The sequence below is a fragment of the Delphinapterus leucas genome, chromosome 7 (genome assembly GCF_059928025.1).
Source record: "Delphinapterus leucas isolate spDelLeu-1000000601 "Yukka" chromosome 7, BTC_Dleu_Yukka2, whole genome shotgun sequence".
Classification (NCBI taxonomy): Eukaryota; Metazoa; Chordata; class Mammalia; order Artiodactyla; family Monodontidae; genus Delphinapterus; species Delphinapterus leucas.
Window position 1 is genome coordinate 37,978,694 of NC_143135.1, and position 13,232 is coordinate 37,991,925.

Consider the following 13,232-nt stretch of genomic DNA (forward strand, 5'->3'; position numbering starts at 1 on the left):
TTGAGTAGGTGATGTCTGTCCTGTGTACTTCCCTCTCCCAGCCTCTCTCAGCTTCTGAGGGGCGAGGCCCCTGTGTTTTCCTTTTGTTTCCTGCTTATATGCAGCACCCAGAGCAGTGAGCCAGTGCCTGGCCCTCAGCGGAGACTCAAGCACTGTTTTCTGAATTAAGCTAGACTGGCTCGCTCAGCTGCCTGGGTTGGCAGCAGTTTGAAGCACTACTTTGTAGGCCCGAATGTGATGTGCAAGGAGGCGGAACCAAGGACAGTAGAGGAGGTATAGGCTGACAGCCAGCAGAGGGGGTGGGGAGTAAAAAGCGCTGGAGTCAGAGAGGGAGTGAGAAAATGTAACAGCAAACCTGCATGCTTTGCAACACCAGATATGTTATCCCGGAACTACTCCAGCCTGGGTGTAATTAAGACAAGCTAATCAAAGAATCAGAGGCGGTGCCTAGGATGTTGCTGCTGCTGTCACTGGACTAGGAGAGAGGTTGGCACAAACAATAAGATTGCAGGGAATCTAAATACATGAAAAAACAAAATCCAGTTGAAGGAGGAGGCCAGAGCCAGCAGGGTGGCAGGCTGAGCCGATAGACAGCCTAGGGCTGGAGAAAGAGCATAGACTCTGCAGGCAGACGGCCTTGGTTTAAACCAGCTCCATCTCTGTGTGAGCTTCCATGTTTTCCCCTTATCTATGTAATGGGGATAATTCCACCTTGCAGGATTGTTGTGAGGATTAGAGGAGATAACGTGTGTGAAACACCTTTTACTATATAGGGGATGTGTAAGAAATTAATTCATAATTCCATTCCTTTTTCATTTCTCTTGGTCTGGGTGGGGAGAAGGGAGAATCACTTGTTAGTGTAACTGTTCCAGTGAAGTAATTCTTGGTTGGGAGAGAGAAATGATAACATTCTGGAAAGGTGTGTCTAGCGTTACTACCCAAGTGAGGAAGGCAGCAGAGGCGGTGGGAGAGCAGGGCATGGCATGCTGATGAACTCCTCGAGGGCAGACCTCTTATTTTCTGTTTTGTCCCCAATGCCTGGGGCCTGGCTCACAATCTGCTGAATGAATGGTTCCAGAGTCAGGAAAGGTGGGCCCAGTCACGAGACTCTGGACATGTCCACCTGCCTGCATGTGAGCCGGGATCAGAGGCTCCCTGACACCTGGGGAAGGGGGCCCTCAGTGGGTGCCCTGCAGGGTGCAAGTTGTATAGCAGGAAGCGATGAGAAGCCTCCTGTTAGCCCTGACAAGAGGCCAGCAAGAGGGGGACAAGCTGGAGGAGGAGAGTTCCTACCAGCTGAAAGCCTGGCTCTCACAGCCAGCTCCCTGCTCCCCCCTCCTGCCCTTGCCTACTTTAGGTGGATTTCCCTGCCTTCAGTCTCATCCCCGAGATGCAGGCCCTCAGTGCCTGGTGCTGGGTCACCCACGTGACAGGCACAAAATGGTTGTAGAATAGACTAGAACAGAATATAGAGAAGCCAAACTTTGCTCAAAAGTAGAGGTGGCCTTAATATCTAATGAATGCACAGCAGACAGATCAAACTGGAAAGGAGGGGAAAGAGATGGGTGAAAGGATATAATTCAGGACCTACTCTGTCTAAGAACGGACACAACTCCACGAGGTGTTTTTGTTGTACCCACTTCATAAGGAAGAAAACTGAGACTCAGAGGTTAAACAAGTTGCCCAGGGATAAGTACCAGTAAATGGTAGAGCTGTGTGCCTGACTTCTAAGAATGCTCCTTCAACTCTGTCATATCCTTGGGGCTGCAGGATGCGGAGTGGTTAAGAAGAGCACAGGCACTGGGATCATATCACCTGGATTCAAATCCTGGCTCCTCCGCTTATGAGCCATGTAACCCTGTATAAATGGCTTAACCTCTCTGTCTTGATTGCCTCATCTGGAAGATCATATTATTGACCTCATAGGGTTGTTATAGAAAGTGCTAACAGTGCCTGACACAAAAGTAGGCTCGGTGAATGTTAGCTGGTGTTGGTGTCGTTGCTATATGTTAAGAATATAATTTAAGGAAGTAATTGTAAGATGACTGTAAGAAGGCTGAGGCTCAGGGTGGGAGTCTCAGAAGCTGGAGAGAAGTGTCTTCCCCACCTAGAATGTCAGGGTCCAGGGCAGGACCTCAGCATAGCTGCAGAACGGATTTGTAAACTGGAGCCTGGGTACCTCGATCTGGGGGATCTGGAAATCCCAGCAGCCCTGGAAACAGTGCCAGCCCAGATTTGCTCCAGGTCAGGATTCTGCTATACGCTGTTCCAGGCAGGGACTCGGGACCTGCATGTTCCAGCCTGAGGGAAGCCCCGCAGCAGCCACATTTCAGGCTTCTTAGGAAATCAAAAGAATTCGACTTTGATACTTCATTGCTTCCAGGTTTCTTTTTCCCCCATTCTTTTGCAATTTGGTTTGCTTCTTTTCTTAGTTTTCCAATGAAGTTTCTCTTGACCTGTTCTGTGTTTGCTGCCAGGTCACTCTTCCTCAGTGAGCCTGATTCCTCATCTGTAAAACCAACATCACAATACCCACCCCTAAAAGTTGTTTTTCCAAATGGCATAGGTATGTCGGTTGCCTGCGCAGTGCCTGCTACAGAATAGGTGCTCAGCAGGTGAACTTGGCAGGTTCATGAGGTCATTTGCTTGGTTGCTTCCTTCCTTTTCACCCAGGATTTCCCTCCATATATGACGAAGCTGGCTGGCTCCCATTTGTGGGCATAGGCGGTCAGCAGAGGTGAGATGAGGACATGTGGCCACCACTTGCTCGGAAGATCCCTGCCTGCCAGGGGCAGGCTCCCCAGGCCCAGCTCTGTCTTCGGGGCCCTCACTTCCATGCCTGGTTGAATTGGCTCCAGCTGTTTTGCTTCCCCCCAGGAGCAGCTTATTTTGGCTTGAATGGGCGATTTGTTTGCCTTCTCTCCTGATTTTCGGTTGTTCAGCCTTCCCTTCCTGCAGAGAAAAAAGAGCTCAGCACATTTCCTTTCTTCCGCTCCACGCAGACCCTTGGAAGGGATTTTATTGGTGGCCTTTTCCTGGAGCACTCACGCTTGCCAGACAGGCATTGTTAAAGGGTTAGATATTTGGCAGCAAAGTGTAGAGCGTCCTCCTCCAAGCAAAAGCATCTCTTTTACCAAATTGGAGCTATAATCTATGCAAGGATCTTTTATTTTTAATGTTTTTCATTTCACTGATGGCTTCCAATTGTTGAACCTTTGTACCTTTGTAATATGTGTGGTGGAACAACTGACCTTGCATGGCCTGATACCCATCAAGTGGGGTCATGTGAGGATTTAATAGCGAGAACTAACTCATTTTGACACTGGCTTTAGCCCTGAGAGGCAATACCTCCAAACCCAGGGCCTTGTAGAGAGCTTAGAGGCAAGGACAGACTTGTACAGTCCTATGCACAGTAGGATGGGCAGAGCGTAAATGCTTTACTTATATTGTCCCATTTAATCCTCATACCACATTGATGCACTGTTGTTAACCCCATTTTCTAGATGGGGGAAGCCGAAGCTTAGGCTGAGCAGTTTGCCCCGCCAGGTCATCTGATCAAGAGGAATCTGTGTGTCAGATCTTCAACCCAGGCCTCTATCTCCAGAGCCTGTGGTCTTCTGCCTGTCTGGCCTGTTTTTAAGGCCACCAGATAAGATTATTTCATCTCTTCATTTCAATATTTAGCTCCCCTTCATGTTGGCAAGTTCTTCTGTATATGTAGATTATATGTAATCTGGTTCAGATTAAGCAGTTCTCGGCATAATAACCAGATAAAATCGAGACATTGATGACATTGTGTTGTCATCACACTTCCCTCTCTACCTTCTGAGATTCCCACCCCTTTTAGGATTCTTCTTCCCCCTTCCGTTGTCCCTTCTCTTTAAAAAATTTTTTACTTATTTAATTTTTGAGTAATACACGTACATTATTTAAACCTTAAAAAGCACAAAAAGGTTTAAAATGAAAAATTTCCCTCCAGCTTTATCTCCCATCTATCCAGAGTGCCAAAACCCTACCACATGTGCAGCTAATGCCTATTATTAGTTTCTTCTGTATCTTTCTAGTTTCTTTTTGCAAATATAAGTGAATACTAAGATATATTTTTATCCCCCTTTTTACGTAAATTGTAGTATACTTTACATGCTTTTTAGTGTCTGATTTTTTTTCTTTTAATAATTGATCTGGGAGATCTTTCCATATCAGTATAAAAGCCTTTCTAGTTCGTTATTACAGCTACATAGTGTTCCAGTGTACCTATATTCTGTGATTTATTTAATCAGTGCCCTGTTGATGGACATTTAGGTGATTTCCTGTCTTTTGCTTATTACAAGTAATGATGTAGTGAATTACCTTGTATATATGTTATTTCATATGTGGGTGAGTGTAGCTGTGGGATAAATTCCTAGAAGTAAAATTACTGTATCAAAGAGAAAGTGTATTTGTTATTTTGCAAGATACTGCAAAAATTGGCTTCCATAGGAATTATACCATTTTCCACTCCCACCAGCAGTGTAGAAGAATGCCTGTTTCTGCAGCCTCCCTAACAGTAGTGTGTTAGGAAACTTGGATTTTTGCCAATTTAATAGGTGAAAAACTACTCAGGGTGGTTTTGGTTTATTTTACTTTTTAAATTGAAGTACAGTATATATATATATATATATATATATATAGAGAGAGAGAGAGAGAGAGAGAGAGAGAGAGAGAGAGAGAGAGAGAGAAAAGTGCACAAATCTTAAGGGTTCAGTCTGATGAGTTTTTATGTATGTATGTACTTAAGAAACCACCACCCAGCACAAGATACAGACCATTTCCAGCACCCACCCCAGAAGCCTGCCTCATGCTCCTTCTCAGTCAGTACCACACCCCCAGAGGTAACCACTATTTTGACTTCTGTCTCCAGAGATGAGTTCTTGCCTGTTCTTGAGCTTCATATAAACGATGTCATACAGTGTGAACTCTTTTGTGTGGCTTTTTTTGTTCAACACATTGTGTCCATAAGAATCATCCATTCTCTATGTAGCAGTAGTTCTTTTTTATTGATCAGTAATATTCCTCTTATGAATATACTACAACTTACTTATCCATTTAACTGTTGAAGAGCATTTGAGTTGTTTCCAGTTTGAAGATTGTGAATAAAGCTGCTATGAACATTCTTATACATGCCTTTTGGTGAACATATACATTTATTTATCTTGAGTACATAACTAAGAGTAGGATTTCTATGTTACTAGGTCATATGTATAGCATTAACAGATTCTGCTCAACAGTTTTACAAAGTAGTTGTACCAATTTCTACTCTTACCAGCAACATATGAGAGTTCTAATTGTACCATATCCTTGCTAGGTATTTTTAATCTTATTGATTTAGGCCATTCTCCTGAGTGTGTAGTATGGAGTCTTACTGTGATTTTAACTTGCATTTCTCTGGTAACCAGTGATGTGGAGCACCTTTTCATATGCTTAGAGGCCACTTGGGTAGCTTCTTTTGTCTAGTGCAAAGACTTTGCCCACTGTTTTAAAGTGGGTTTTGTCTGTTTTTCTTAATGATTTGTAGAGATCCTTTATCTTATGGATTCAAGTTCTTTGTTGGATTATATGTATTGTGAACATCTCCTAGGCAGTTGCTTACTCTTTTGCTCTTTTAATGATATCTTTTGATAAATAGATATTCTTAATTTTATTTTATTTTATTTTTTATTATTATTTTTTTTTTGCGGTACGCAGGCCTCTCACTGCTGTGGCCTCTCCTGTTGCGGAGCACAGGCTCCAGACGCACTGGCTCAGCGGCCATGGCTCACGGGCCCAGCCGCTCCACAGCATGTGGGATCCTCCCGGACCGGGGCACGAACCCGTGTCTCCTGCATTGGCAGGCGGACTCTCAACCACTGCGCCACCAAGGAAGCCCTCCCTCTTTTTCTTGATGAGTCTGGCTAATGGTTTATCAATTTTTTTTAATCTCCTCAAAGAACCAGCTTTTAGTTTTATTGATCTTTTCTATTGTTTTCTTTTTTTCTATTTCATTTATTTTTGCTCTGATCTTTATGATTTCTTTCCTTCTGCTAACTTTGGGTTTTGTTTGTTCTTCTTTCTCTAGTTCCTTTAGGTATAAGGTTAGATAGTTTATTTGAGATTTTTCTTGTTTCTTGAGGTAGGCTTGTATAGCTATAAACTTCCCTCTTAGAACTGCTTTTGCTGCATCCCATAGGTTTTGGATTGTCGTGTTTTCAATGCCATTTGTCTCTAGGTATTTTTTGATTTCCTCTTTGATTTCTTCAGTGATCTCTTGGTTATTTAGTAATGTAGTGTTTAGCCTCCATGTGTTTGTGTTTTTTATGTTTTTTCCCCTGTAATTCATTTCTAATCTCATAGCGTTGTGGTCAGAAAAGATGCTTGATATGATTTCAACTTTCTTAAATTTACTGAGGCTTGATTTGTGACCCAAGATGTGATCTATCCTGGAGAATGTTCCATGCGCACTTGAGAAGAAAGTGTAATCTGCTGTTTTTGGATGGAATGTCCTATAAATGTCAATTAAGTCTATCTGGTCTATTGTGTCATTTAAAGCTTCTGTTTCCTTATTTATTTTCATTTTGGATGATCTGTCCATTGGTGTAAGTGAGGTGTTAAAGTCCCCCACTATTATTGTGTTACTGTCGATTTCCTCTTTTATAGCTGTTAGCAGTTGCCTTATGTATTGAGGTGCTCCTATGTTGGGTGCATATATATTTATAATTGTTATATCTTCTTCTTGGATTGATCCCTTGATCATTATGTAGTGTCCTTCCTTGTCTCTTGTAACATTCTTTATTTTAAAGTCTATTTTATCTGATATGAGTATTGCTACTCCAGCTTTCTTTTGATTTCCAGTTGCATGGAATATCTTTTTCCATCCCCTCACTTTCAGTCTGTATGTGTCCCTAGGTCTGAAGTGGGTCTCTTGTAGACAGCATATATATGGGTCTTGTTTTTGTATCCATTCAGCCAGTCTGTGTCTTTTGGTTGGAGCATTTAATCCATTCACGTTTAAGGTAATTATCTATATGTATGTTCCTATGACCATTTTCTTAATTGTTTTGGGTTTGTTTTTGTAGGTCCTTTTCTTCTCTTGTGTTTCCCACTTAGAGAAGTTCTTTTAGCATTTGTTGTAGAGCTGGTTTGGTGGTGCTGAATTCTCTTAGCTTTTGCTTGTCTGTAAAGCTTTTGATTTCTCCATCAAATCTGAATGAGGTCCTTGCCGGGTAGAGTAATCTTGGTTGTAGGTTCTTCCCTTTCATCACTTTAAGTATATCATCATGCCACTCCCTTCTGGCTTATAGAGTTTCTGCTGAGAAATCAGCTGTTAACTTTATGGGAGTTCTCTTGTATGCTATTTGTCATTTTCCTCTTGCTGCTTTCAATAATTTTTCTTTGCCTTTAATTTGCGCCAATTTGATTACTATGTGTCTTGGCGTGTTTCTCCTTGGGTTTATGCTGTATGGGACTCGCTGCGCTTCCTGGACTTGGGTGGCTATTTCCTTTCCCATGTTAGGGAAGTTTTCAACTAGTTTCTTCAAATATTTTCTTGGGTTCTTTCTCTGTCTCTTCTCCTTCTGGGACCCCTATAATGCGAATGTTGTTGTGTATAATGTTGTCCCAGAGGTCTCTTAGGCTGTCTTCATTTCTTTTCATTCTTTTTTCTTTATTCTGTTTTGCAGCAGTGAATTCCACCATTCTGTCTTCCAGGTCACTTATCTGTTCTTCTGCCTCAGTTATTCTGCTATTGATTCCTTCTAGTGTAGTTTTCATTTCAGTTATTGTATTGCTCATCTCTGTTTGTTTGTTCTTTAATTTTTCTAGGTCTTTGTTAAATATTTCTTGCATCTTCTCAATCTTTCCCTCCATTCTTTTTCCAAGGTCCTGGATCATCTTCACTATCATTATTCTGAATTCTTTTTCTGGAAGGTTGCCTATCTCCACTTTGTTTAGTTGTTTTTCTGGGGTTTTATCTTGTTCCTTCATCTGATACATAGCCCTCTGCCTTTTCATCTTGTCTGTCTTTCTCTGAATGTGGTTCTTGTTGCACAGGCTGCAGGATTGTAGTTCTTCTTGCTTCTGCTGTCTGCCCTCTGGTGGATGAGGCCATATAAGAGGCTTGTGTAAGTGTCCTGATGGGAGGGACTGGTGGTGGGTAGAGCTGACTGTTGCTCTGGTGGGCAGAGCTCAGTAAACTTTAATCTGCTTGTCTGCTGATGGGTGGGGCTGGGTTCCCTCCCTGTTGGTTGTTTGGCCTGAGGCAACCCAACACTGGAGCCTACCAGGGCTCTTTGGTGGGGCTAATGACAGACTCTGGGAGGGCTCATGCCAAGGAGTACTTCCCAGAACTTCTGCTGCCAGTGTCCTTGGCCCCACAGTGAGCCACAGCCACCCCCCCCACTTCTGCAGGAGACCCTCCAACACTAGCAGGTAGGTCTGGTTCAGTGTCCCCTGGGGTCACTGCTCCTTCCCCTGGGTCCCGGTGCGCACAGTACTTTGTGTGTGCCCTCCAAGAGTGCAGTCTCTGTTTCCCCCAGTCCTGTCAAAGTCCGGCAATCATATCCCACTAGGCTTCAAAGTCTGATTCTCTAGGAATTCCTCCTCCCGCTGCCAGACCCCCAGGTTGGGAAGCCTGACGTGGGGCTCAGAACCTTCACTCCATTGGGTGGACTTCTGTGGTATAAGTGTTCTGCAGTCTGTGGGTCACCCACCCAGCAGTTATGGGATTTGATTTTACTGTGATTGCACCCCTCCTACCATCTCACTGTGGCTTCTCCTGTGTCTTTGGATGTGGGGTATCTTTTTTGGTGAGTTCCAGTGTCTTCCTGTCAGTGATTGTCCAGCAGCTAGTTGTGATTCTGGTGTTCTCACAAGAGGGAGTGAGAGCACATCCTTCTGCTCTGCCATCTTGGTTCCCAGTCCTAGATTTTTGCTTTTTGTTTTTGCTTTTGATGTTTTTATTTTGTCCTATTTTTACCATGCAACTTTTTCTTTCACCGTAGCTGAAATTTACCAGTATTTTCCTTTATGGCTTCTGCATTTTGAGTTAGAAGATCCCTCCCCACTCCAGGGTATAAAGGACTTTCCTCATATTTTATTCTAGTACATTATGGTTTTACATTGTACAAGTAAATCTTTGATCCATTTGGAATTTATCCTGATATACAATGTCAGGTATGGATTCAACTTCATTATTTTTCCACATAGCTATTCAAAGTCTCAACACTATTTATTGAATTCACTTTTTTTGGCTGCCTTCCTGAGTCCTGTCACTACCAGAGTAGCCCTAAGGCATAGAGAGAAGCAATGACTTAACCCAAGATTGCCCAGCTAGTCAGTGGCAGAGCTGGGGCCAGCTCATGTTGCTTAGACAGGGCTTGTGGTTGGTTCTCAAGGAGCTTTCCTAAGTGGTTGTGATCTCCCAGGCTGTTTGCCATGTGGAGAGGGACTGCAAAGGCAGAGCAGCGTCTTTTAAGTCATTCCCTAGGTTCTGAGTGCTCTGTCCCAGGTCCTGCTTCTCTCAGCTGCGGAGGTGATATACTTGTTGCCATTATCACACTGCTTGAGAACACCGTATTTTCTTCTTTGCCAGGCCAGAATGTGATCAGATCTTTCACATTCAGGAGAGATGTTTCACAATTGATACAGAGATATTTTTACAGACCATTGGTTATCATTCGAGTCACATTTCTATTGAGTCATTTGTTTTCAGGGCGTAGCCTCACGTCACAAAAAGTGCCTTCTTAGCTCTCAGTAAAGTTTTTCACTATTACTCCTAAAGAAGCAATGTTTGTGTCACTCCACAGTAGTCATTCTACGTGAGACCACAGGTGAGGGTGCCAGGCTGTCAAGGAGGCTCACATAACTTGCTAAATACTCAGTCTCTCATGCCACCCTTTTTGGGCACGAGATTAACCACCATGTTTTGGCATAATGCTCTGGTCCTTTTGGAGTTATTTACAGTAGCAAAAACTGTAATTCTGACCCAGTGCACTGGTTTACAAATACTCAAGAAGCTTCGGGCCTTGCAAAGGTAAATCTAACTAAGGTGAGCTCAAAGTAAAAAAGTACGAGTTAGAGCAAGACAGAGACAGCCTTCTGCAGTGCAAGGGCTGAGCTCTGCTCCCAGCTCTGTCTGCCACTAACTCTCTGTGTGATCCTGGGCAGGCCCCCTCCCTCTCCAGGCCTTAGAATCCCAATCTGGGAAATAGTTCTAAAGTCTCCTCCATCACTCAAAGTCTGTCCTCATGTGCACAAACTCTGTTGTACATCTTAATAGACCTGCACTGTCTACACTTGCCTTGCATGCAGTAGGTGCTTTGTATGTTTGTTAAAAGCTGAATGAATATTATATACAGTATTTTCCTTATTCCCTCCCATCAGCTTGCTAGTGACTGATAATGTGCCCTGTAGCATTCTGGGTGCTGAGAAGGAATACAGCAAATGGTCTTACCTTATGGAACTTACATTTAATGGGAAAGAGACTTAAGCCTGGCACGTGATATGTGCTTAATAAATACTGAATGAACAGATGAGCGAGTGCAAAGCAGAAGGTGACAAGAATTAGAAGAACAAGTGAAGAGGAAGGAATGTTAATTTTGGAAATCCTCATGGCAGAGGGGGTTCCTGAGTGGAGGAAGGGTAAAGAGCGTTCTGTGCTGAGGGATCAACATGAGCAAAGGGAAGGAAGGCTTTAAAGTGTGAATCATGGTTGAGAGACAACTGGTCAGCCAGCAAGACAGCGGAGGGTCAGCTAAGGCCGTCTCCGGTAGCATTGACTTTACTGTATAGACAGTGTGGTGCCATTAAGGGTTATTTAGGAAGACACTCAAAAGTTGACAATTGCAGCAGTGGATTTTTTTTTTTTAAGATAATACCTTTTTACAGAGTAAAAGAGAACTGACAGTAGTAGGTACCTACTAAGTATGGGCGCCACTCTGAGCATTTTGCATATATCGTTTCATTAGGTCATCACCATGCAAGGTAGAAAGTAGACGGGTTTTCCAGATGGGGAAATGGAGACTCAAAGAGGTGAAGCCCTGGATTCAGACTGACATCTGCTGACTCTGAGGTCTGCATTTTCCCCCTCAAGTGCTCCCTGCAGAGGTCAGGCTTTGGCTTAATTAGCATATCAAGCAGCGTCTATTATACTAAGCTTACAGCATGCACGTGACTTCTTCGGAAGACAGGAAAAGGCAATAGCAACTGATAGTACAATACTTGTCTGGAGGGGCAGAGGCCAGCCTGTATCGCAGTCTATCCTCAGAGCCTAGCACCTAGGGGACCATGTGCAGTGTGGGGCAGCTTTAACAATGGCCAAGCAGTCAGGCCCTTGAGCCTGCTCTGTCCTTCCTTAGACAGGAGCAAGCTTCCTGAGTCTGAGTGGCACCCTGGTATCTCCCTATGAACGCCCAGACTCTCATTGTTGCCTCAGTGTAGCACCCACAGGCCTCAGCTTGCACCAGGACCCCTAAATACCACCTACCCAGTGGCTGTCCCTGTTGCCTCTCGTCTCTGTGGAATCCCCTATTCCTCCCGGGTGCACCGAAGCCCTTAAATGCAGAACAGCTGTGACATTCATTCCAAAGTACTCTCCCTAGGCAAGGCTTCAGCAGCATTCTGTTTGCCCCTTTGATTATTCACAGATTTAGTCACTCATTAAGAAGCTGCACCATGTAATAGAAAGAGTCCTGGGCCAAGGGACCTGAGTACCAGATTAGCTGCTGTCACCTTGGGCAGGCACTTTCCTTCTCTGGGCGTGCTTTTCTTTATGGCTAAAATAAAAGAAATCTGTAAGATAATCTTCAAGGTCTCTTCCAGCTCTGACACTTTCTGAGACGGTGTCTTGTTCATAAAATTCATAAACTCACACCTTCACCCTAACATGGGGTTAGGGAATACTTCTAAGAGAAGACATGATGTTTGAGGTGGGTCTTAAAGGATGAGCAGGAGGAAGAGAAAGACATTCCAGGGAAGGGGATCAACATGGACAAAACCATGCAGAAGACATGGCAAATTGGGGAAAAAGAGGGGATTGGGAGGGGAACAAAGCAGTGGGAAACAAGGCTGTGGGGATGCCTGAAGCCTGAGGAGACAGGACTTCATCCTCTGTGGTAACAAGGAGCAGGAAAGGTCTTAAAGCAGAAGAATGACTTGATCTGATCTGTTTTCAGAAGCAAATAGCTGGTCAACAAAGGAATCTTGGAGGAATGGCAGGGGGTTTGATTTTGTGGCTTTGTAAGATAACTAATTCGATAAGTTTGTGGTTTTCAGCTTGAGGCAAGGAAGATGCTGCTGCCCTTTTGGCCTCAGCACACTGGATGTCTGATTGTTATGACTAGGCATTGTGGCTCCTGAATCCCCATCAGACTTCTTGGCTCGGACTCTGCCCCATACTAGTTGCAACTCCAGTTCCACCCCAAGGCCAGTCCCTCCCTCTTCCCGTGGCAGCCAAGATGCTGACTTAGTCAGGAAGCTGTGCAGTGTGACCCTAGTGTGGCATGCATGCATATGCCAGTAGCCTCTTATGTGGCCTTTGTGCTTTGTCAAGTTTTTTGAACCTGTTCACTTTATTCAGGCAGCACTTCTTAAATAAATTCTGCACGTGAAGAGAATTTACTGTGATCAGTTGGGAACTGACTTGCAGAAATTTTCAGCAAATGGCATTATATAGCAAGAAGACAAAAAAAAAACAAAAACCCACAAGTAAAATGATAGGGACTCTTGGACAGATGCTTTTTAAAAATTTAATTTTGCCAAATGGAATGGATGGCCAAAGGCTTATAGGCTCCTACTATGGGAGGGGACTGCCTTTCTGAGGGAGGGGAGCAGAATTTTCGCTGATCTAATGTAAGAAGAGGCATAGGGTCCTAGAATCACAGAATTTGAAGGTGGAGGGGACTTCAGAAATGACCTAATCCCCACAGAAGAGGAAATGAAGGCCTAAGTGAAGAAATGATTTGCCCAGAGTCACACAGCAAGTCAGAGGCTGAGCCCAGGATGCCAGCCCCCAGGTCCTGACGCTAGCTGGCACCACCACACCTCTTTGGAGACAGAGCATCAGCAACTTCTGAGGTGAGCTCCAGGGCCCCCACCCTTGTCACGCTGACCTGGCAGCCATGGCCTCAGGAGCCCTTGATTGGGCTCACTTCTGGGTAGTTTCTGCTACACATCCACACCGGAGGTACCATATCCTCCATTTCCCTCTGCTGCAGCAGCTC

General features: G+C 44.1%; 1 protein-coding gene across 4 annotated transcripts in view; it reads left to right on the forward strand.

Annotated features, from left to right (window-relative positions):
- The window catches only part of SERGEF (secretion regulating guanine nucleotide exchange factor), a 226,381-nt gene that overhangs the window by 134,947 nt on the left and 78,202 nt on the right, over positions 1–13,232 (forward strand). The gene's annotated exons all lie outside the window — the stretch shown is intronic.